General features: G+C 40.0%; 1 long non-coding RNA gene across 1 annotated transcript in view; it reads right to left on the minus strand.

The window, feature by feature from the left end:
* Positions 1 to 477: 477 nt before the first annotated feature.
* Positions 478 to 23,908, minus strand: part of LOC139357848 (uncharacterized) — a 99,334-nt gene continuing 75,903 nt past the window's right edge. The window contains exon 6 of the long non-coding RNA XR_011611732.1: positions 478 to 1,054. This is a non-coding gene — a long non-coding RNA (uncharacterized lncRNA). The remainder of the gene's footprint in view (positions 1,055 to 23,908) is intronic.

Below are 23,908 nucleotides of genomic sequence, written 5' to 3' on the forward strand. Positions count from 1 at the left end.
ACAGCCTGGGCAACATAGCAAAAACCCATCTCTACTAAAAATAAAAAATTAGCTGGGTGTGGTGGTGCATGCATGTGGTTCTAGCTAGTTGGGAGGCTAAGATGAGAGGATCGCTTGAGTCAAGGAGGCCGAGGTTACAGCAAGTCATGATTGCACTATTGCCCTCCAGCTTGGGCAACAGAGCAAAATCCTATCTCAAAAAGAAAGAAAGAAAGAAAGAAAAAGAAAGAAAGAAAGAAAAGAAAGAAAGAAAGAAAGAAAGAAAGAAAGGAAGGAAGGAAGGAAGGAAGGAAGGAAGGAAGGAAGGAAGGAAGGAAGGAAGGAAGGAAGGAAGGAAGGAAGGAAGGAAGGAGAAAGAAAGGAAGAAAGGAAGGAAGGAAGGAAGGAAGGAAGGAAGGAAGGAAGAAAGGAGTAGTTCAGTGGGTTTTGATTACAAAGCTAAAGAGAACTAAAACTAGGATGGTGGGAGTGGAAAAAAGGACCTATTTGAGAGACTTTAAAAACTGGAGAGGCCTCAGGGACTGATTCATGATCTACAAGGGATAAAGGAGAGGGAAAAGTCAGAGGGAATATTTTTAAATTTACATTATTATTATCATTTGCTTATTAAATATTACTAAATCTCCTATTCTTTAGATTCTATGAGTGTTGCACTACTGGAATGTTTGTTCTGGGTAAAGGATGCAAACATCCTTGATGAAGCTGCCCACGGCTCACACCAAAACTAGGCTGAGATATGATGTAGGAGGGAATCAGGGGTTTCTTTTCAGCCATGAACAGCTTTTAACTGAATGTGTAGGTGGCGATAATGTTAAACGTACCACACAAAATCAGATTCATTTTTTTACCCATATGAAATTTCCATCGTATACATGCCAGCTACCAGCCACTTTCAGGCTTGTCTATGCTTAACAGCTTCTGAACTGTTTGTTGATGAAATTTTAATGGAAATTCTTATAGTAGAATCACAAATGTTCTCTTACTGTGTTAAGCCTGATTCATGGTAGTTGGAAGTTTTCATTCTCTCTTGGTGATTACGTTGGGTCTGCAGCTGCTGGAAGCAGAAAGAAGAGGGAAAATAAAGTGGTGCTTCCAGGTTGCTAAGAAAAATGGAAAAAAATCACAGAAATGACAGAAAGCGTTAGAAATCATCTCTACAGTCAAGGTTTATTTCAGTCACGTGGCAGCTCTGTTAGTTGTTTCCTCGTACATTGTACAGTCAAAAATGCAATTCTGGTTTAAGTTTTGGCTTTCTTGACAATTTTTAAAAAAATTAAAATAATAGAGAGGGGGGTCTCACTGTGTTGCCCAGGCTGGTCTTGAACTCTTGAGCTCAAGTGATCCTCCCACCTAGGCCTCCCAGAGTGCTGGGATGACAGGCATGAGCCACCATCCCGGCCTATGTTTTGGCTTTCAGAAGGTAGTGTGATAGTAGAGAACATGGTGCCAGAAAACTTGGGTTCTAATTCCAGGTTTATCTCTAATTATGAAGATGACCTTGAGCAAGTCAATTCATTTTTTTTTTTAACCCAGCCTATGACAAGGTATTGTTTCAGAAATAAGTGAAATTTCATTGTCAAAGCTCTTTGCAAATGTAAAGCACCATAGAAAAATAAGGTATTTGTTGGACCTTTTTACTTTTTGTTTTGCCTGTGCTGATCTCAACATCCCAAGGACAAAAATCAATGATTTAGACTTAATTGGTTTTCTTTTTTTAAATATACTTAATACACATAGTAGAAATTTAATTAATACTTTTTTAATTTTTGAGACAGTCTCACTCGGTTGTCCAGGATGGAGCGCAGTGGTGTGATCATAGCTCACTGTAGCCTCAACACCCCAGGCTCAAGCCATCCTCCCACCTCAGCCTCCCGAGTAGATAGGACTACAAGTACGCACCACCACACCTGGCTAATTTTTGGATATTTACTGGAGATGGGGTTTCAGGCTGGGCACAGTGACTCATGCTTATAATCCCAGCACTTTGGGAGGCCAAGGCTGGCGTATCACTTGAGGTCAGGAGTTCGAGACCAGCCTAACCAACATGTTGAAACCCTGTCTCTACTAAAAATACAAAAATTAGCTGGGTGTCATGGCAGGTGCCTGTAATCCCAGCTACTCAAGAGGCTGAGGCAGGAGAATCACTTGAACCCAGGAGGTGGAGGTAGCAGTGAGCCAAGATTACACTACTGCATTCCAGCCTGGGCAACAGAGTAAGACTCTGTCTCAAAAAGAGAGAGAGAGAGAGAGAGAGAGAGAGATGGGGCTTCACCATGTTGCCCAGGCTGGTCTCTAACTCCTGGGTTCAAGCAATCCTCCTGCCTTGGCCTCCCAAAGTGCTGGGATTACAGGGGTGAGCCACCCTACCCACAGCCTTAATACTTTTTGATTAATGTTGCAAACAAGAGGGAAACTGTCCTGGAATGTCACTGGCTAATGGATTGAAGCTGCAGTCAGCCAGTGGGTGTCTTGCTATCTTCCCACAGCAGTAATAGAAGGAGATAAGGTGGAGAGTAAGGGGAGAAAAAAAATAGATTGGATTTCTAACAATCTCCCAAAAAACACACAGAATTTAGCATTTTATATTTGGCTATTTTTGTTACAAAAAGCTAATTCAATGCCCTGGACTTTAAAAGGACTGGGCATGGGGCAATACAATTAACAATAGTATCTTGCCATTATTTTTACCATTTTAATGTTTTCTATCTTTTATTTGTTTCTTTGCAGTTTCATAGTTTTTCACACCTTTTTAGTGCTAATTATAGCATACAGTTGTTATATTTCAGTTATACCTATTTTTAAGTGCAGTGATCTCTTGAGAGATGTCTGCTGGATTCTCAATGTCAGTGGAAGTCATGGTTAATTTCTACATTCCTTTATCATCCTCACTTATTCATTCATTTAACAAATATGCAAGGAGTGCCTACTGTATGCTGGACAGTGTATGAAGCACTGGTTATAAAAGCAAAATAGGCACAATCCTTGCCCTCATGCAGCTCAGTCTGGTGGCAGAGTATCCTAAAGACTTCTTGGGCCGGCCACAGTGACTCACACCTATAATCCCAGCACTTCGGGAGGCCAAGGGGGGTAGATCACTTGATTCCAGGAGTTTGACACCAGCCTGGGTAACATGGCAAAATGCCATCTCTACAAAAAATACAAAAATTAGCTAGTATGGTGGCATGCATCTGTAGTCCCAGCTATTCAGGAGGCTGAGGTGGGAGGATTACTTGAGCCTAGGAGGTCAAGGCTGTGGTCAGCCAAGATCATACCATTGTACTCCAGCTTGTGTGAGAGAGCACAATCCTGTCTCAAAAAAAGAAGACTTCTTGTTGGCCCCCAGTATCCATTATCCTCCTCTTTAAAAGTGGACCTCCAAAACTAAAGAATGTTAAGTAAATGACAGTCATGACATTCTTCCTCTAAATTTTAGTATGTGTATTTTAAAAATAGGATTTTTTTTTTTTTTTTTTTTTTTTGTGAGACAGAGTCTCACTCTGTCACCCAGGCTGGAGCACAGTGGCACCATCTCGGTTCACTGCAATCTCCGCTTCCTGGGTTCAAGCAATTTTCCTGCCTCAGGCTCCCAAGTAGCTGGGGTTACAGGCGTGTGCCACCACACCCAGCTGATTTGTATTTTTAGTAGAGATGGGGTTTCACCATGTTGGCCAGGCTGGTCTCAAACTCCTGACCTCAGGTGATCTACCCGTCTTGGCCTCCCAAAGTGCTGGGATTACAGGCATGAGCCACCAAGTTTTCCCACATAGCCAAAACAACAATCACAGCTGACAGTAGTAATAATTCCTTAATAGAATATTATATCTGAACACCCATGCATATTGAAATTTCTCCCGTTGTCCATGCAATGTCCTTTACAGCTGATTTATCCAAACCAGGATCCAAGTGAGGACCACACATCGCATCTGGTTGTTATGTCCCCTCAGTCTCTTTGAAATATATCAGTCCCTTTATTCCTGATACTGCAATGTTAAAGAGACAGAAACAGGGACAATTGTTCTATAGAAGAATGTCCCAATTTCTCAATTTCTTTGATTGCTTCGTCAGGGTACCAGTTGGCTTGTTTCTCTTTCCCTTGTGATTTCTGTAAAACTGAAATTACGTTATGACAAATTAATACAGAAGAGGGGCAGGGAAGTGCTAGAAGGAGAAAGGTGGGTCCCTGGCGAGGGCTCCACCCCCGGGCCTGTGCCCATAGACCTAGGTGACCACAGGCACTCCTGCCTTCGCGCCCAAATGTTGCATTTCCCAAGACCACCCTGGCCTGCCACGCCCCCATCCTGTACCTATAAAAACCCGAGACTCTAGCAAGGCAAACACACAAAAAACGGCTGAACGCTGACAGAAACACATTGGCGGAGGAACACACGAGCGGCTGGATTTCGAGAGGACATCGAGAGCACGTCAAGAGCACAGGGACAGGCACTGGCATGGCGGCAGGCCATTGACCGGCAGAACACAGCTTGGCCAGGGCTGTCGGAGAAGAGTCCGGCCGCCGCGCAGCCCCACTTCCAGGGAAAAAACCATCTCCCTGCTGGCTTCTCCATCTACTGAGAGCTACTTCCATTCAATAAAACCTTGCACTCATTCTCTAAGCCCACGTGTGATCCAATTCTTCCAGTACACCAAGGCAAGAACCCCGGGATACAGAAAGCCCTCTGTCCTTGCAATAAGGCAGGGGTCTAATTGAGCTGGCTAACACAAGCCGCCTACAGATGGCTAAACTAAAAGAGCACCTGTAACACGCCCACTGGGGCTTCAGTTGTAAACATTCGCCCCTAGATACCACCATGGGGTCAGAGCCCCACAGCCTGCCCGTCTCTATGCACCCCTAGAGGTTTGAGCAGCGGGGCAGTGAAGACGGGAGCCACACTTCCATCGCATGCCCTGCGAGGGGGACAAGGGAATCTTTCCCATTTCAAAATGAAGGCCCAATTAGACTCAAATTTGAACATTTTTGGCAAGATTGTGTCGCAAGTAGTACTGTGTACTTCAAATCACATTACATCAGGAGACACAGAATATCTGACCCCTGGATTGAGGTGATGACAGCCTGACTTTTTCACTGTAAATCTTTGTTCTTTTATGGACAGAAGTAATCTGTGCAGAAGTTTCATTTTGTTTCGTTTGGCACCTTATGAATGTCCTTTCTCATTAGCTATCTACCTAATCATTTTAACATCAATTGAAAATCCTTGCCTGAGTCAATAATTTTACTAAGGAACCCTCGATTTTTAACAGTGTGTATAAAATCTCCCTTACTTTGAATAAAAACTGAATTTGCCTTCTTGACTACAGCTGTATGGAATACAAGCATAATGGCTGGAACTGGAGCAACCATTTTGGACCGTGAGGTGGAAGCCATATGCTGAATTTGGTGGAATAGCTAGAGGGAAGAAACCTTGGTCTCTTATGACCATGGAGCTACCATACTAACCTTGATCTACCTGCCTCTAAACTTTGTTTATATGAGAGAAAAATGAACTATCATTTTCAGCCACTGTATATTTTTCAGCAGTTGAACCAATTCCTGACACAACAAAGAAGATAATAAAACAAGCGTATAATTATAATTTTGGTAAATTGTACTTTTAAAAAATAGAATATGGGAATAGAAGATAGTGGACTTCTTAGGTGAGGCGGGAAAGCCTTCACCAGGAGGTTGCATTTAAGTGGAGAGTAGAATGCTGAGAAGCAGCGAATTGTGTGAGGTGGTAGGGAGTATCCTAAACAGCGGAGACTGTGTGTGGGAAGTGATAAAGTAGAAAGGGCTTGCTTGGCATGTTCACAGAATTAAAAGGAGGCCATGTAGCTGGAGCTTAATGACACCAGATGGCGGGGGAGAGGCTAGCAGATGCAACGTCATTTAGGACTAGCAGGCCATAGTAATGAGTTGACTTTTTTTTCAAGCGTAATGGTAAGAGTTGTAAGCAGGAGAATAACACTGAATTATGTTTTAAAAAGTTATTCTGGGCCCGACGCAGTGGCTCATGCCTGTAATCCCAGCACTCTGAGAGGCCGAGGTGGGCGGATCACCTGAGGTCAGCAGTTCCCGACCAGCCTGGACAACTTGCTGAAACCCCGTCTCCACTAAAAATACAAAAATTAGCCAGGTGTGGTGGTGGGCGCCTGTAGTGCCAGCTACTCGGGAAGCTGAGGCAGGAGAATCGCTTGAACCTGAGAGGCAGAGATTGCAGTGAGCCGAGATTGGGCCACTATACTTCAGCTTGGGCAAGAGAGGGAGACAGTCTCAAAAAAAAAAAAAAAAAAAAACCCGTTATTCTGACTGTTGTGTGGTGAACAGAGGGCATCAAGAGTGAAAGCAGGCCAAGCGTGGTGGCTCACGCCTGTCATCTCAGCACCTGGGGAGGCCAAGGGGGGAAGATTACTTGAGGCCAGAATTTCAAGACCAACATGGGCAACAAAGTGAGGCCCTCTCTCCACAAAAAAAAGTGAAAACTTAGCCAGGTGTAGTGGTGTGTACCTGTAGTCCCAGTGCCTCAGGAGGCTGAGGCAGGAGGATTCCTTGAGCCCAGGAGTGGCGCCATGATGGCTGTACTCCAGACTGGGCAATAGAGTAAGACCCTGTCTTAAAAAAAAAAAAAAAAAAAGGAAAAGAAACATATAATAGAAATTTATTTTCAAAAGAAACATCTAGAGTCATCCCAGACTAACTATAGCACTTTGACAACAATTATTCATATTTAAAATAACACAAACATTCTTTTTTTTTTTTTTGAGATGGAGTCTCACTCTGTTGCCCAGGCTGGAATACAATGGCACAGTCTCGGCTCACTGCAACCCCCACCTCCCGAGCTCAAACAGTTCTCCTGCCTCAGACTCCTGAGTAGCTGGGATTACGGGTGTCCACCACCACGCCCAGCTAATTTTTGTGTTTTTAGTAGAGATGGGGTTTCACCATGTTGGTGAGGCTGGTCTCAAACTCCTGACCTCAGGTGATCCACTGGCCTTGGCCTCCTAAAGTGCTGGGATTATAGGTGTGAGCCACTGCACCCAGCCTACACAAACATTCTTAAATCATTAAAGAATATATTGGATTTCTATACAAAAATACCAAGACTGTGAAAGTACAACAACTTACTTAAAAATGCTCATCAGTGAGAAATAAAAAGAGTTTTCTGGTTAATCTTCAACCAGGAGTCAAATTAATTATAATGTAAAATTCCAGTTAATTGAGACTTTCTTATTTTAGATTATGTGATTAACTAAACATGAATTTTTCCCTAATATAACTTTCCTTTTTGAGGAATCACTTATATGAAAGTGATAGGGTATCAAATTAGATTAATAATATAAATTAACAGCTTTAATTTTCCATTTAGAATGCATGTATTATATTATATGGGTTTGTACACATTGTATCCCAAACAAGCCAGTAAGCATATGCTGGAAAGAATGCAAGTGAAATTATAGAGATAAGTTGAGTGTATTACTGATCGATATCCATAGCCTGAAAAAGCCATCGGTTCTACTCTCCTAGGATGTCTTCTTTATTCAGCATTCCACAGGAGTTTATTCATATCAGAATCCACTGGCATGCTAACATCCAGCTCACATAGATAGCATTTTACTAGAGCACTTGTTTTTATTTATACCACATTTTCTTTACATTTCTACAACTAAAATCTTTTCTTAAATCGCACTCAAAATCTCTGTGTTTTTTCCCATCTGCCTTCTACAGCTATTTGCTAGTATGATGAATGTGTTATACTTCCTCTGTAAAGGGCCGCCTTTATAGGCATATTAACACATTTAAACCAAAATGAAATCAAGTAAGAATATACCAAAGAAAATTAATGGATATCCACCAAAAGACATGTAAAGGTGCTGCACATGGCAACTTTATTCATAATATCTAAAACTTAAAAATTCCCAGCACTTTGGGAGCCGAGGCAGGCAGATCATGAGGTCAGGCGATCGAGACCATCCTGGCTAACACGGTGAAACCCTGTCTCTACTAAAAATACAAAAAAAATTAGCCGGGGCTGGTGAAGGGCACCTGTAGTCCCAGCTACTCGGGAGGCTGAGGCAGGAAAATGGCGTGAACCCAGGAGGAGGAGCTTGCAGTGAGCCGAGATTGCGCCACTGCACTCCAGCCTGGGCAATAGAGTGAGACTCCATTTCAAAAACAAACAAACAAACAAACAAGCAAATCTTAAAAAATAAAAAAACAAATTTTCATCAAGAGTAGAATGGATTAATTCATGTAAGGGAATACTATTAAAATGGTTTGCAATAAAAAGAGCAAACCATTACACATGCTAATGTAAGTCAACCCTAGAGAACCCATGTTGAACAAAAGAAACAAGGTACATACATACACACACACACTCAAACCATACAGTATGATTCCATTTATATGAAGTTTAAAAACATGCAAAACTGCCTCTGGATGGCTAGATAATAAAAAAACAAACATGCAAAACTAATCTATGATGATAAAAATTAGAACAATGGTTACTGGGTTAGGGAAGTATTATTGACTGAGACAGGGCTTGATAGGGCCCTGTGGGATGCTGGAACTACTCTATACTTGATTTGGATGGTGGTTACACAGTTATATACACTCATGTAGAAGGTAATGTGTATACACATGTGGAAAATAAACTTCAAGATTAGTGCATTTTACTACGTGGGTGTCATGCTTCAATAATTTGTTTTAAAGTCAGTAGTAAATTATGGTACATTCTCCAATAGACTAATAGAACTTTTCAAAAAGAATAGAACTACATGAATTGAAAGGAATTATATCCCAAAATATTAAGTGAAAAAAGCAATTGGCAAAGTAGTTTGTTAGTATGAACCCATTTGTGTGTGTGTGTGTGTGTGTGTGTGTGTGTGTGTGTGTGTGTATGTGTGTGTGTTTAATAGCTACACGTTTGATTGTATATGCATGGGTAATTCCTGGAAGGACACACAGGAAATTGTTTTAATAGTAGGTTACCTCAGACAACTGGGATGTGGGACTGAGGGCTGAGGTTTGTACATAAACTCTTATTTTTCAGTTTATCCTTTTTAATGCTCTCTTTATATAAATTTAGCCTAATTTGGCTGGGCACGGTGGCTCACACCTGTAATCTCAGCACTTTGGGAGGCCTAGGTGGGTGGATCACTTGAGGTCAGGAGTTTGAGACCAGCCTGGCCAACATGGTGAAACCCCGTCTCTACTGAAAAGACAAAAATTAGCCGGGTGTGGTGGCAGGCACCTGTAATCCCAACTACTCAGGAAGCTGAAGCAGGAGAATTGCTTGAACCCAGGAAGCAGAGGTTGCAGTGAGCCAAGATCGTGCCATTGCACTCCAACCTGGGCTACAGCAAGACTCCATCTCAAAAATAAATTAATTAATTAATTAATTAATTAATAAAGCCTACTTTACAAGGCCTTATTAATTGTTTCTGCATTTGTAAAATTATATTACGTTGAGCTATATGAAATTGTCATTTTTGTAAGTCAAAAATGTGAGCATATTGACAGTTTCATTTAGTTCAATGTCATACAAAGAACAGAAGTAGGTATATGAAAACATTCATTTAGACATTACTCATTCAGAATTCGAAATAATTTGCATGTTCAACATAAAGAACATAACCCAAACCCAATAAGATTATCTATGTATATTTGAGTTTAATGTTTGTTACCCAAAAGTATAGTAATTTAATAAACCCTTTAAAAATTGTTTATAATGTACACTGTTCATATACTAAATTATTTCTAATAGTTTCTGAACCTATAAATTAGTATTACAAAAATGTAATGAAATTGGAAATTGGAAAATCTAGGGTTAATGTCCAGCTCTGTCACTGGCTCTCTGATGCAGGATAAGCTGCTTGCTGATTGCTCTGAATCTCAATTTTCTTCAGTATAAGATAAAGAATATGATACCTGACCTGCAGGATTGCTCAAAGGATTAACTTGTTGATGCATGTAAAAATACTGTGGAAAGTACAAAGCACCATCCAAATGTAGTCATTTACGTTTTTAAACAAGGAAAGGGAATAGCACGTGTTTGCTTTGAAGGGATCAACTTTGCAGTAACCATATTGCAATTTTTTTTTTTAAGATAGAACAGAACAGTCTTGTTCTGTTACCCAGGCTGGAGTGCAGTTGCGCGACCTCAGCTCACTACAACCTCCACCTCCTGGGTTCAAGCGATTCTTGTGCCTCAGCCTCCCGAGTAGCTGGGATTACAGGCATGCACCACCATGCCAAGCTAATTTTTTTTGTATTTTTAGTAGAGATAGGGTTTCACCGTGTTGGCCAGGCTGATCTTGAACTCCTGGCCTCAAGTGATTAGTCTGCCTCAGCCTCCCAAAGTGCTGGGATTACAGGCGTGAGCCACCGCACCTGGCCCCATATTGCAATTTATATTCTTCTAGATCAATAATTCTCAGATTTTTCATCTCAAGATCCCTTTACAGTCTTCTGTGCTGTGGATTTTAGCTATTAATGTTTACTGTACTGTAAGTTAAAATAGATTTTAAATATTTATTTTAAAATAACAAACTCACCACATGTTAATATAAATCACATTTTTACAAGATGTAGCTATTGCTGAAACAACAAATAATTAGTAAGAAGAGAAGTGTATTATTTTACATTTTTGCAAATTTCCTTAAAGTCTAGCTTAATAGTTGGATTCTCATATCTACTTCTGCATTCAATCTGTTGAAATCTGTTGTTTTGGTTGAAATATATAAAGAAAATTTGGCCTTAAGCAGATATGTGGTTGGAAAAGGGAAGAATATTTTAATGATTTTTTAAGATGAGTGTTGATATTACTATTTGGTACCATATCAAAACTCAGTAAGTAGTAGTTCCTTAAAGGTGATTTGCAATGTGGAATCTGAAACTATATCGATGAACTTTTCCTGACCTGCTATGTTAAAATCCATTGACCTGTCTTGCACTCTGAATGGATCTTTCAACCGTGCATCATCTAGTAACATCATATTGAAAATATCAGTACATAGACTTATCTACATCTTCCCAAGGTTGACATAGTTACTTAGATAATATTTTAAAATCATATTAATCATATGATCATTTCTTGCATCAGAAAAGTCTTTTAGTACTAGGAAACTGTCATACTCACAATGGTGAATACACATCTTCTAAAATTCAAAATTTTAGTTGAAAACCCAAATTTTATATTTAACAAAATACTGTCAGTTTTTCTTTCCTTGAAATGACAGGTTTACTTTGTATATTTTTGATTAAAGTTCTGCTGAAAATCCAAGTTTGAATAGCCATAGTATTTGTCTGCCAGTTGCTCTTTCAAGTGAAAAATCGTGTTCCACAAAAAAAAAAAAAAAAAGTGGCTAGTTTGGCTTGCAGCTCAAATCGTTGCATAAATGATTTGCTCAAGACAACCACTTTTGTACTTCAGTATGCAGCAACAATGCTTTCTGTGTACTTTCCATTTTACCACACAGAATGTTAAAAAATGGGCACTCAAGGGTCAAGATTTAATAAAATTAATAATTTTTACTACTTTGACAAGGACGTTCTTCCGTGAAACTGGCTTTTCTTTTTGCTGTGAGTGCACAGAGGTGAAGAACACAAAGACAATTAGTGTACTTTAAAGCCACTGCCTTGATTTGTGCCAAGGCACCCAAAGTTCACATCACCATTGCTTCTGCATCATCAGTGCAAAATTAGAGAGAAGTAGCACAAGGGGTGGGGAGAGGGCAAATAACATCTTAATATTATTATAAAAAGAGTTTGGACCTTGCAGACTTTCTGAAGAAATCTCAGGAGGAGCACCCCGGAGTCTGTGGACCATACTTTGAGAATTGCTGATCTAGATAATGACTAACACATTTTACCTAGCTCAGAACGAACCCTAATTAGACTGGTTTAGTCCAGTCATCTTCAAGAAATCAATTGTTTAGAATGTGAAAGTTCTAATCTTTATCAGTGAGATAAAAAATAATGCTTCTCATCCACGTCAGCATTCTTCTGGAAAATAAGATCCAAAATTACCTAGTCCTCTGTAACTGCCCCCTCCAAAAAATCAGAAAGCCCCTCTAGTAGTCTAAGGGTTCCTCTTAGTAAATTCAACTCTGCCCTTGTCTAAGAACAAACTTAAAATATCTGCATGGCCAGAGACTGCTTTCCACAGGGTTTATTGCTATTAAACAAATAAGAGTTACAATTTGTAGGTGAGTACGGAGTATAATTGTTCACCCTCCTTTCAGAAGTAGAGTTAACTTCTAGGAAAATTCACCTGTGAGTTTTCTCTAAGACACTCAGGGCAGACCTCTGCCTCCTCCACCTAAGCATTCTTCCAAAATTAATAATAGAAGCTGGCAGATAAGCAGTCTCCCAGAGAGGCCCAACCAATATTCCTGGGGGCGCCACCAGGGCCTGCAGCTCCACCCATCACCCAGTGTCCACGAGGTTCAGTGTTTTCTCTAAGACAGCAAGAAAGAGAGACCAGAGTGGAACTGAACCATGTCAATTTGATGTCAGAGAGGAAAAAGAGAGAAACACAGGTATATGAATTAAGCCAAATGCTGGCTGGAGAAGTAGGGATGATGACTACTGGGGCAAGGATTGAAAGAAGGGATGAAGAATTAAGAGAAAGCACCAAATGTGGGGTAAAAGATGACACATTATTGAACTCCCTTTTAAAAAGTTTGCCCAGTGGTTTGTATAGTTTCTATGGCAGAGACTAATCATAGGGCAAACTGAGAACATGCCAAGCACCATTAATCAAGGCAAAGAGACAGTCTAAAGCAGGGGTTCCTCAACCTCAGAACAATGAAAATTATAAGCTGGATATTCTTTGTTATGGGGGCTGTCTTGTGCATTCTAGGATGTTTAGCAGGATCCCCAGTTGCTACTCACTAGATGCCATTAATACTCCCATAATACACCCCCAAATCCTCTCCACCCCCGAAACAAAAGGCCAGGCACAGTGGCTCGCACCTGTAGCACTTTGGGAAGGTAAGGCAGAAGGATCCCGCGAGCTCAGGAGTTCAACATAGCAAGATCTTGTCTCTACTAAAAATGTTAAAATATTAACCAGGCATGGTGGCTCACACTTGTAGTCCCAGCTACTCAGGAGGCTGAAGCCAGAGGATCAGTTGGGCCCAAGAGATCAAGGCTGCAGAGAGCAATGATCATGTCATTGCACTCCAACCTGGGTGAATGAGCAAGACTCTGTCTCAAGAAAAAAAGAAAGAAAGAAAGAGAGAGAGAGAGAGAGAAAGAAAGAAAGAAAGAAAGAAAGAAAGAAAGAAAGAAAGAAAGAAAGAAAGAAAGAAAGAAAGAAGAGAGAGAGAGAGAGAGAGAAAGAAGGAAGGAAGGAAGGAAGGAAGGAAGGAAGGAAGGAAGGAAGGAAGGAAGGAAAGAAAGAAAGAAAGGAAGAAAGGAAGGAAGGAAGGAAGGGAAGAAAGAAAGAAAGAAAGGAAGGAAGGAAGGAAGGAAGGAAGGAAGGGAGGGAGGGAGGGAGGGAGGGAGGGAGGGAGGAAGGAAAGAAAGAAAAAGAAAGAAAGAAAGAAAGAAAGAAAGAAAGAAAGAAAGAAAGAAAGAAAGAAAGAAAGAAAGAAAGAAAGAAAGAAAGAAAGAGAAAGAAAATACTCCTTCCCATTTGCAACAACCAAAAATGCCTTCGGGAAGAGGGATGAGATTAGGGGTGGGGAGCAAAATTGACTTTGGTTAAAAATCACTGGTCTATTATTATCTCAGCATATAAAATTCTCCACTCCTATCAAGGACAAACAATTGTTTAGATTTTTTTTTTTTTTTTTTTTTTTTGACGAAGTCTCACTTTGCCTCCCAGGCTGGAGTGCAGTGGTGCGATCTTGGCTCACTGCAAGCTCCGTCTCCTGGGTTCATGCCATTCTCCTGCCTCAGTCTCCCGAGTAGCTGGGACTACAGGCGCCCGCCACCATGCCCAGCTAATTTTTTGTATTTTTAGTAGAGACAGGGTTTCACCGTGTTAGCCAGGATGGTCTCGATCTCCAGACCTCGTGATCCGCCCGCCTCGGCCTCCCAAAGTGCTGGGATGACAGGCATGAGCCACCGCACCCGGCCTTTCTTTTTTTTTTTTTTTAATGGAACTTTGAAAATCCAAGCCCAGGCTAAGTTCCTGAAAATGGTTTCAAATTCTGCTTAGTTTTTACAGTAATAATTTACTGGCCACCAGGGGGTCGCTTGCTTGTGATCTACAAGATAAAATGTCTGGCACAGAGTCAGTCATCCTGGCTCCTATTACTACCCTGCAATTAACTCTTTGTGTCTCAGTTTCATCATTTCTCAAATGGGAGCAATAGTACCTCCCCTACCTTCTGTACAGGTGATTACAAGGATACGATGAAAGGAGATGGAAAAGTGCTTTGAAAGTTAAAAGATAATGTAACCAGACATAATTAAGTCATTATGGTCTTTCAGAAACTGGAAACACATTAACAAACAACCCTGTGTGTTTGATGCCCTTTTTTACTTTTAACTACATATGATTTGTCTTGCTGGTGTAGGAGAGGCACCATTTGCCATAAAAAAAATGCCAGCCATTTACTTCTGCTAATGCAGAGAATAAATGTGATCTGATTCTATGAAAAATGCTGCAGGCCATCACTGACTTCAGGCTGTCCATTTATAGACTACCCCTTTTTAGCAAACCATAGCCCATACCCTTCACTGACGTCCCCAGCACTGCCGCAGTGCCTGTGGTTGTCAAAAAACCACAAACAAAAAACCCTGACTCTTTTTAGAAATTCTATGGATTTATTAGTGAAGGGAGGGAAGAATTTGTAAAGATCATGAACAGTTTAAGAGAGAAGAGTCCAAATTACTTTGTAAAGTAAAAATGTTATAATGACTGAGTTAGGCTGAGAATTTTGGAACCCCAAAGAGATTCTAAGAGATGAGAAGAGCAGAAAGTAAAGTTAGAAGATTGCTAAAATCAACTTCATTTATTTGAAAATTTTCCAGAGTACAAGAAAGTCAAAATGTTCATCATCTTTCTCCTCCATTTCCTGCAATAAGGAGCTCCCAGCACTATCCCAAATCATTAAGATGTCCTTCGATGGCATGTGTGTGCCACAGTTGGTGTCAACAGTCCCCTATTAATGTGGATGGTTTTTAGTTTTTTTTTCTTTCTTTTTTTAAAAAATATAAGTAAAACTGGAGTAAACAGAGTCAAAGAAAAGCATTATTTGTATTTATATTTTCTTAGGATACATTCTTGGTTGTGAAGCTTCTGGATCGAGGGGTATACACATTTTTTAAGTTTTCTCCTTTGATAATAATTTTTTGAGCAATTTCTTCTCTTTAATTATGACAGTACCATCTTGCTGTTCTAGATATAACTGTACCACTTAGCACTTGAGCACATGCCTAATGATACTCGATATGCATTCTAATTTTGAAATTCCCCAAAGGAATGTTTACATGATCTTCAAATTTGGAAAATCTCTTAACTATAAGGATCACAACTATTACTGTTTTCTGTCATCTTTTTCAGGATTACCATTTGTGCTTTATACTTCTCTATTAAATATGCAATGTTTATTTCAAATAATCAAAAGAGAAATTGTTAAAGTGTTTTTTTCTGCAACTCTATCCTCTGAAAACGAGCTTCTTCAGTTGCTCAGCTCAGTTGCTGATTCTTTCATCTTATTCAATCACCCCTTCTAGCTTCCATCCCACAATATAATTATTTATGTCTACAATTTTATTAGGCATTCTGTTAAGAGGCCAGGCTGGGTTTTACATATTTTTAAATAAATTATAAAGAAAAACTTTATGTACCTACAACAGCAAAGAAAGACAATTCTAACTAGCCATGTGTCTCACAGAAACCACTTTCAAAAGTTTATTGCTATGCATAAACTTGTGACCTTTTTCTTGCCTGCTGGGGATAACCTTTAGCTCAATCTCTATTTATTTCTCTCCGTAAATATCAAACAACCAAGAGCATTAATTTTATCATCCAATGTGCATCCCATTATATTTTATTATTTGCAATAGTGTCTACAAATAGCTTTATAGAAAACATAAATATGCAGTAACACAGAATTTAGTTGTTACTGTTAGAAGAAACAGTAGCAGTAGTTCAATTTTTATGTGTTATCCTTGGAGCTAAGAGTAGGAGGAGAACAGAGAATTTGGCAGCAAGTTGGTATACTTAAGAAATGCCTAAGAGCCAACCCCAGCATCTTTGGGAAGCAATTCTGGGAATTACAACAGAAATGCTAATACATGACATCTGTATGAAGCTACACTACTGTGTCAATGTGCGAATTTCCAGGGACTCATTAGGAGCCACTTTAACATACAATTTTCAGCATTCCCTTTTATCTTTAGACTGCTCATATCAGTGGCTTTCTGGGGACATTTGCTGATTCTATGCACTGAAAATTTCAATCTAACAGCTTGATTCACAGATGTTGAAACTGAAGAGAACTTTAGAGATAAAGCACAGTTTTCTTCACTTAAAGGCAAAGAGACTGATAAACTTATCCAGACCACTCACTGGTTGGTGGCAGTGCCAGGACCTGAGCTCAGCTTCTGACATGAGCTCTGGTGTACCACCCACAGCACCACCCTTCCTCAGGACCACCTGCCCCAGTCTCATCGCAAGGTAGCATTCACTGTGAAGTTAAACCAGAGTCACAGCATATCCCCAAAGTAGTTCACTTGCCCAACCTCAGCAATGAAATCAGGTGGCAACTAAGTACACATAATGCACCCTTGTCATCAATTTCAGGTGTTCTCTCTCAGACACCCATGTTTGAAGGTGATGTGCTTTAGTAACCCATTTGTTTTACAGGATGTTATGGAAGTTGGTAGTGACTCTGAAGCTAGGTCAGAGATGAATATCATAAAGTAAGAAAACACTGGCCGGGCACAGTGGTTCATGCCTGTAATCTCAGTGCTTTGGGGAAGTGAGGTGGGAGGATCGCTTGAGGCCAGGAGTTTGAGACCAGCCTCAGCAACATAGCAAGATCCCTGTCTCTACAAAAAAATTTAAAATTATCCAGGTGTGGGGGCACACTCCTGTAGTCCTAGTTACTCAGGAAACTGAGGCAGGAGGGCTGCTTGAGACCAGGAGTTTGAGGCTTCAATGAGCTATGATCACACCATTGCACTCCAGCCTGGGCAACTGAGCAAGACCCTGTCTCTCCACTGCCCTCACCAAAAAAAAAAAAAAAAAAAAAAAAGTATAGAGAAAGAGGGAATCCTCCCTAAATCATTCTATGAAGACAGTATCACCCTAATATAAAAATGAAGAAAGGATATAGCAAAGAAAGGAAACTACAGACCAATATCCCCGATGGACATAGATGCAAAAGTCCTCAACAAAATACTAGCTAACAGAATCAAACAGCATATCAGAAAGATAATCTGCTATGATCAAGTGGGTTTCATAACAGGAATGAAGGGATGGTTTAACATCTGTAAGTCTGTAAGTCAATAAATGTGATACACCACATAAACAGACTTAAAAATAAAAAAATCACATGATTATCTCAAGAGACGCAGAAAAAGCATTTGACAAATCCAGCATCCCTTCATGATTAAAACCCTTAGCAAAACTGGTATAGAAGGGACATACCTTAAGGTAGTAAAAGCCATCTATGACAAACCCACAGCCAACATTATACCAAATGGGGAAAAGTTGAAGGCATTCACCCTGAGAACTGAAACAAGACGAGGATGCCCTCTTTTACCACATCTGTTCAACATAGTACTGGAAGTCCTAGCCAGAGCAATCAGAAAAGAGAAAGAAATAAAAGGCATCCAAATTGGTAATGAGGAAGTCAAAATGTCACTGTTTGCTGTTGACATGGTCATATACCTAGAAAACCCTGAAGACATCCAACAATCTCCTAGAACTGGTAAATGAATTCAGCAAAGTTTCAGGACACAAAATTAACATACACAAATCAGTAGCTCTGCTATATACCAACAGCAACCAAGCTGAGAATCAAATCAAGAACTCAACCCCTTTTACAATAGTTGCCAAAAACAAAACAAAACAAACAAACAAAAAAAAAAACCTTAGGAATATGCTTAACCTAACTGAAAGGAGGTGAAAGGCCCTTATAAGGAAGACTACAAAACACTGCTGAAATAAATAATAGGTGACACAAACAAATGGAAACACATACCGTGCTTATGGATGGGTAGAATCAATATTGTGAAAATGATCATACTGCCAAAAGCAATCTACAAATTAAATGCAATACCTATCAAAATACCACCATCATTCTTCACAGAACCAGCAAAAACAATCCTAAAATTCATATGGAACCAAAAAAAGAGCTCATATAGCCAAAGTAAGACTAAGCAAAAAGAACAAATCTGGAGGCATTACATTACTTGACTTCAAACTATATTACAAGGCCATAGTCACCAAAACAGCATAGTACTGGTATAAAAATAGATACACAGACCAATGGAACAGAATGGAGAACCCATAAATAAAGCCAAATATTTATAGTCAACTGATCTCTGACAAAGCAAACAAAAACATAAAATGAGGAAGACACCCTATTCAACAAATGGTGCTGGGATAATTGGCAAGTCACATGTAAAAGAATGAAACTGGATTCTCGTATCTCACCCTACACAAAACTCAAGATGGATTAAAGACTTAAATCTAAGACCTGAAACCACAAAAATTCTACAACAAACTTTGGAGAAACCCTTCTAGACATTGGTTTAGTCAAAGACTTCATGACCAAGAACCCAAAAGCAAATGTAACAAAAAGATAACCAGATGGGACTAAATTAAATTTAAAAAGCTCCTGCACAGCAAAAGAAATAATCAGCAAAGTAAACAGACAACCCATGGAGTAGGAGAAAATATTCACAATCTATACATCCGACAAAGGACTAATATCCAGAATCTATAAGGAACACAAACAAATCAGCAAGAACAAAACAAACAACTCCATCAAAAAGTGGGCTAAGGACATGAATAGACAGTTCTCAAAAGAAGATAAGCAAATGGCCAACAAATGTATGCAAAAATGCTCAACATCACTACTTGATATGGTTTGGCTGTGTCCCCACCCAAATTTATTTTGTTCTTTCTTTTTTTGAGATGGAATCTCACTCTGTTGCCCAGGCTGGAGTACAATGGCACAATCTCGGCTCACTGCAACCTCCACTTCCCAGGTTCTAGGGATTTTCCTGCCTCAGCCTCCTGAGTACCTGGGACTATCGGTGTGCACAACCACACCAAGCTAATTTTTGTATTTTTAGTAGAGATGGGGTTTCACCATGTTGGCCAGGCTGGTCTCAAACTCCTGACCTCAGGTGATCTGCCTGTCTCCCAAAGTGCTGGGATTACAGGTGAGAGCCACTGTGCCTGGTCCCACCAAAATTTCATTTTGAATTGTAGTTCCTATAATCTCCACGTGTTTTTGGAGGGACCCAGTGGGAGATAATTGAACCATGGGGGTGGTTACCCCCATGCTGTTCTCATGATCGTGAGTTCTCACAAGATCTGATGTTTTTATAAGGGGCTTTTCTCATTTTGCTTGGTACTTCTCTCTCCTGCAACCTTGTGAAAAAGGACATGTTTGCTTCCCCTTCTACCATAATTGAAAGTTTCCTGAGGCCTTCCTAGCCATGCAGAACTGTGAGTCAATTAAACTTCCTTCCTTTATAAATTACGCAGTCTTGGGCAGTTTGTTTTTTTTTTTTTTTTTGAGACGGAGTCTCGCTCTGTTGCCCAGGCTGGAGTGCTGTGGTGCAGTCTCGGCTCACTGTAAGCTCCACCTCCTGGGTTCACGCCGTTCTCCTGCCTCAGTCTCCTGAGTAGCTGGGACTACAGGTGCCCACCACCACGCCCTGCTAATTTTTTTGTATTTTTAGTAGAGAAGGGGTTTCACCATGTTAGCCAGGATGGTCTCGATCTCCTGACCTCATGATCCTCCTGCCTTGGCCTCCCAAAGTGCTAGGACTACAGGCGTGAGCCACAGCGTCCAGCCTCAGGCAGTTCTTTATAGCAGCATGAGAATGGACTAATATACTACTTAGGGAAATACAAGTCAAAACCGCAATGCAATACCACCTCGCTCCTGCAAGAATGGCCATAATCAAAAAATCAAAAAATAATAGACATTGGTGTGGATGTGGTGAAAAGTAAACACTTTTACACTGTTGGTAGGAATGTAAACTAGTACAACCACTATGGAAAATAACCACTATGGAAAACAGGAGATTCCTTAAAGAACGAAAAGTACATCTACCATTTGATCCAGCAGTCTCACTCCTGGGTATCTACCCAGAGGAAAAGAAGTCATTATATGAAAAAGATACCTGCACACATGTTTATAGCAGCACAATTCACAGCTGCAAAAAAATGGAACCAGCCCAAATGCCCATCAATCAACAAGTGAATAAAGAAAATGTTATATATATGTATATATATACATACTTACCATGAAATACTACTCAGTCATAAAAAGGAATGAAATAATGGCATTTGCAGGAGCCTGGATAGAATTAGAGACTGTTATTCTAGGTGAAGTAACCCATTTCACTTAGAATGGAAAACCAGACATTGTATGTTCTCACTCATAAGTGATAGCTAAGCTATGAGGACGCAAAGGCATAAAAATGATACGATGGACTTTTGCGGACTTTGAGGACTCAGGGGATTCAGGAGAAGGGGCAGAAGGGGATGAGGGATAAAAGACTACACATTGAGTACAGTGTATACTGCTCAGGTGATGGGTGCACCAAAATCTCAGAAATCACCACTAAAGAACTTGTTCATGTAACCAAACGCCACCTGTTCCCAAAAAACCTATTGAAATTTTAAAAATTTTAAAGAAAGAAATAATAGTTTTTAATAGTTTTATCATATTATTTTTATTTAATTTATTATTTTTCGAGGCTTGCTTTGCTGCCCAGGCTGGAGTACAGTGGTACAATCATGGCTCAGTGCAGCCTCAACCTCCTGGGCTCCAGTGATCCTCCCACCTCAGCTTCTGGAGTAGCTAGTTCCACAGACATGTGCCACTGTGCCCAGCCTAGTTTTGCCATATTATTTTTAAACTAAATAGTATAGATTTAGAAATGATATTCCAGTTCTTCTTCTACATTATAGAGGAGAAAAACAGTAACAAAAAGTAAACAACTTCCTATGGCTAAATACTTTTTTACTTCATAGGAGACTTTAGCCTGTCTTCCTTTCTTCCTTCCTTCAGAAAATATTGAAAACCTGCTAGTAATACTTGCAAGATACTATCCTGTGAGTTGTGAGCATACAAAATGACTCAAAAATGAACTCTACTTTCAAAGGATTTACTGACAAGTAGGGACAATATTTGTAAACACAGAGTAAATGTGTTAAGTGCTTTAAAAGCAGGGAGAAATTGCTTCTGATTGGGATCATGGAAAGATGGAAAATGTGAAATTTAAGGTTACTAAGAGAGAGGTAGATTTTGAATATGTGGGTGTTTGAATATGTGGGAATATTTAAATTAAAAGAAAGGATGATCACAGAAGTAGACAAACTCAGGGCAAGTACTGGGAAAAAGAGGTTCGATTCATTTGAGGATTCTTGGAATAAGGAGAGGAAATGGGAAATGGAAAACAAGAATAAGATAAACGGGAGACAGTAGACCTGTTAAGAGGCCATGTATTAGGACAGTCCAGAAAAGGGGCCAGGAGGGCCTGCATTAAGCTGGCGTCTTGCAAGTGGCTGTAGTGAACCTGGAGGAGGTTGTGGTCACAGAGGTTTGGTGGTGGAATCTAGGATTTGGCAACTCATTTATCTATAAGGCAAAGACAAGGGAAGGGCCGAAGAGGTTGCCAAAGCTTCAAATATCAGTGCCTGGGGAGATGATGAGGGAAACCAAACCAATCTCAGTCTTTATGGAAGCAAAAAGTTATCCCAGTGCTAATGAAAATGAATTGTGCCTGGGTGGTTAACTCATCATGAAGGAACAAGTGTTATTTCTTCCACTTCTTGGGAGGACAGACTGGGCTTTGTTAGGAAGGAGAGTTTTTTGTTTTGTTTTGTTTGTTTTGGTGTTTTTGTTTTGTTTTGTTTTGTTTTAAGTCTGACCACTGAATCGTCAAGTAACTTAGAAGAGTAAAGGGCCTAAGGATAGAAACAGGGAGAGCGAGGAAAACACACATGTCAGGTAAAGTGGCAGAAGACAATGAACTTCGTCGTCTTCACTGAAACTGAAAATCTTCGCTTTTTAATGAAATCTCCATCTTTTAATGTTGTCAGTTGAGAGTGTTAAAAGGTGTTATATTCATAGAATAAAATATGTATGCTGTCAGATCTGATCAGAGATCACCAATTTTCCGACTTCAGGTATCAGATCATGAGGCAACAGTTCAGAGGGATGATGCCTAGGAATAAAGAGACCAATAGCCCTGTCCGAATACCGCTGAAATGCATAAACTCTGGAAACAGTACAGTATACTATAGTGGTTAAGAGCACAGACTCCCAAACCAGACTGCCTGGATCCAAATCCTGGTCCCTTACTAGCCAGGCAGTCTAGTACAAACTACTCTCTGTACCATAGTATCCTCAATTTAAAAATGAATGTAATAATACTGTGACTTATCTGGTGCAGAGTGAGTGCTATGTAAACATTTGCTAGCATTATCTGTGAAAAATCTCTTCTTTTTGGGGTGCGGGGACAGGGTCCTCCCAGGCTAGAGTGCAGTGGCATGATCACAGTTAACTGTAGCCTTGACCTCCCAGGCTCAAATGATCCTCCCACCTCAGCTTCCCTAGTAGCTGAGGCTACAGGTACAAGCCACCACACCCGGCTAACTTTTTGTATTTCTTCTGGAGATGGGGTCTCACCATGTTGTCCAGGCTGGTCTCGAATTCCTGGGCTCAAGCGATCCTCCTGCCCCAGCCTTCCAAAGTACTGGGATTACAGGTGTGAGCCAATGCACCCAGCCATATTTTTGATGAATCTCAAGAGAAACCTAAGGGGCTCTGCAAAATGACTGATTAGATTTCTAATTATCCTGGATAGGCGGCAGTCTTGAGCAAAATTTAATTTGATATAAAAAAATGAAATATGACATTCCTTGTATTTGTGTATCACAGAGCAAATTCATACCAGTTACCTTGATTCTGTTGTCATATTTCATCTTCATCATAGTATTTCTCTCCATACCCTGTGTCAAATAAAATTTTTATACCCTTCTTTAATGGCTTAGCATCACATTCCTCAATGTTACTCATATCCAGAATAGTCTTGTTATTTTAGATGACAATCTTCTATTGAAAGAAAAGGGTAGGAAAAATTAAGTATACTGAAACCATCTTTCTAAGAAAAGTTTTTAAATCTTATTTTACAATATTCTCCCTTTCCTAACTGATTGGGCATACGACCCTTCTGTCTTTTATAAATAGCCAATAAAGTTTTTTTGCACATTTATACATACATAATGCATATCCACAAACTGTGCTATGGACAGGATCTGTTTACTCAAGCTTAATTCAAATGATTTGAAAGAACTAATTTTACACTATGTAAAGAATATGTAATCTTTATCTCTTGAAAATATCGTGGTCTTAACGAAAAAAATTCTTTTGGAAGGAAGCGACATTATGCTTTTTGAAAAATATTCAGTGTTCTCAAAAGGTACACTGTATTCACTCTCTCTTTGTTTTTCCCTTCTTCCTTCCTTTCTTTCATTCTTTCTTATTTTGAAACAGTATCTCACTCTGTCACCCAGGCTGGAGTGCAGTGGCAGGATCACAGCTCACTGCAGCCTCAACCTCCTGGGCCCAAGAGATCCTCCTGCCTCAGCCTCTGAAGTAGCTGGGACCACAGGTGCTCACCACCATGCCCAGCTAATTTGTTTTTTTTTTTTTGTAGAGACAGGGTCTTACCATATTGTCCAGCCTGGTCTCGAAC

Source organism: Macaca nemestrina, chromosome 13 (genome assembly GCF_043159975.1).
Source record: "Macaca nemestrina isolate mMacNem1 chromosome 13, mMacNem.hap1, whole genome shotgun sequence".
In the NCBI taxonomy this organism is placed as follows: domain Eukaryota; kingdom Metazoa; phylum Chordata; class Mammalia; order Primates; family Cercopithecidae; genus Macaca; species Macaca nemestrina.